Genomic DNA, 2,354 nt, shown 5'->3' with positions numbered 1-2,354 from the left:
GTAGGCGCTACAGAGCACTGTACGCCAAAACCAAAAGACTCAGGAAAAGCTTTTTTCCACAAGCCAACACTCTGATGAATAGTTGGCTTCTTACTCACAGTGCCAGGTTCAAATCCTGTGCAATAACCCAGCAACACTGGCTTTAGTCAGTCTGTGTACTGGTTCCACTTATTATTTATTCATCATTCTCATTCTCTATTTCAGAGCTGTTCATACTGTTCAGATTGTAATATAATACTTATATAATAACATATTACTTTTTATTCCAGCACCCTTTTCACTATGCTCCATTACAATTAAAATAATAACTAATAATCATAATTATAATTTACTCCTGCATATTTTGCACTCTTCATTGCACTATTGCCTCAACCTGTCTATATTGTTTCTGTTTATAGTGTGAATATATTGTCTTTTTTGTGTGAGTAAGCGCATTGTGAGCAATGCAATCTAAATCACAATTCCTCATTTGTGTCCTTATACCTGGCAATTAAGCTGATTCTGATTCTGAAATATGTGACTAGGGCTCTGCTTTGATAGAGCAGGGTGTGCTATCAGCTGTTGGGGGCAGGGTTACGTCTCCCAAAGTCTCCCAAAAACCTAAAACAAGCGGGCTACTGCTTTAACGTTGGTACAGCCATGAAAGCAGCAAACAAACGACAGGATCTACGGAAATAAATTCTACTTGACTTAAAAATGGCATGTTTCTAACAGTTGTGTGACCAGAGACGTAACAAATCCCGGGTAAATATTGGAGATGTACAGTATTTGAGACCAAGTCATTACCAAGACCAGAGTGTATCAAGACAGAGACAAGACCAGACAACTGAAATATATACACAACTAGCGTATACATATAGCTAATACACACAATACTTTTGCTGGCTAGCTACACTATCATCACTTCCTTTCTTTATGCTTCCTTACTTACTTCCTTACTGCAGATTTTAAAAAATTGTAAGTTGTGCCACATGTCTCAGTCAGCATTACATTGCAAAATATACACACTGCTGTGTGTTTTCTTTAAGATGTTTGCAGATTAACCTAGGATTTGGCTGACATCTCCCAGACAGCCAAGGACGTGCGTGTTAAGGGGACGGGGAACAGTGGTAAACCGTAAAACATTTCAAACTAGAAATGAGTTAAATTATTGGTTGCATTTGAAGCAGGAAGTTTTACATCCAGTCACAGTAATGATGTTAACACATAGATATACAGGCAATTTAGGGATATTCCTGCAGTTGTGGTCTTGAAATGAAATCCAGAGTCCTCTTCATCCGAGACCAAGACAAAACTGAGTAAAAATGTGATGACACCGAGACCTTCAAAAAGTGGCCTACAATACTGCTAACAATAATTCTATTCTTTAACTTAAGTATCATTTTGAACATGGGACTTGTAATAGAGTATGTATATATACTAAAGTAAAGGATCTGAGTACTTCTTCCACAACTGAATAGCATAAGGTGTTTTGTTTTTTAGTTTTTTAATTATAGTCCCTTAGACTGATAAGACCATCTGGTTGTATGCTCGCTCAGGCTCTTAAAATTGAAAAGAGAGTCTAGGTCTTTACAATTTCGTTTTAACCAATTTTTTTTTTTACGCTTGGCTGCAGTTTGTATTATCCAGCGTCTGCGCTCTCAGAATGGACACATTAGGAACCTGATTCTCTGCTCCCTAATAGCTCAGCCCTTTTGAGGAGCTATAATCCATTTGTACAGTAAATGCATCTGCTCTATTACAACATTTTCTTTTTATTCATCAACAAATCTTAAAGCTACAGTGCGTAGTTTCTGTCTCCCCATGAGGAATTCGAAGTAATCACAACAACACTGTCGGCGCGTCCACATGATACACGCCTTTCTTAATCGTGTACACGCCCCCACACCCCTCCTCGATGCAGTTGCTAGTAGCCAAGGAGAACATTTAGGATTTGAAAAACATGATGGACTCTTCAGAAGAGGTAGTTATGTTCACTTAAGTTTCTGTGTGGGACAGTCCCAACAGCGCCCACAAGGTCCCTCTGCACAAGAAAGCACATATACATGCCCGTCTGAAGTTTACTAATGAACATCTGAATGATTCAGAGGAAAACTGGGTGAAAGTGTCAGATTAGACCAAAAATGGAGCTCTTTGGCATCCACTCAACTCGCCGTGTTTGGAGGAGGAATGCTACCCATGAACCCAAGAACACCATCCCCACTGTCAAACATGGAGGTGGAAGCATTATGCTTTGGGGGTGCTTTTCTGCTAAGGGGACAGGACAACTTCACCGCATCAAAGGGATGATGGACGGGGCCATGTACTTACCAATCTTCGGTGAGAACCTCCTTCCCTCAGTCAGGGCATTGAAA

The 2,354-nt window shown here is 39.8% G+C and overlaps 1 protein-coding gene across 1 annotated transcript in view; it reads left to right on the top strand.

The window, feature by feature from the left end:
• usp43a (ubiquitin specific peptidase 43a) overlaps window positions 1–2,354 on the top strand; it is a 106,738-nt gene that overhangs the window by 79,153 nt on the left and 25,231 nt on the right. The gene's annotated exons all lie outside the window — the stretch shown is intronic.

Source organism: Etheostoma spectabile, chromosome 2 (genome assembly GCF_008692095.1).
Source record: "Etheostoma spectabile isolate EspeVRDwgs_2016 chromosome 2, UIUC_Espe_1.0, whole genome shotgun sequence".
NCBI lineage: Eukaryota > Metazoa > Chordata > Actinopteri > Perciformes > Percidae > Etheostoma > Etheostoma spectabile.
The sequence above is the reverse complement of the archived record's forward strand: the minus strand, read 5'-3'. Positions and strand labels throughout refer to the sequence as shown.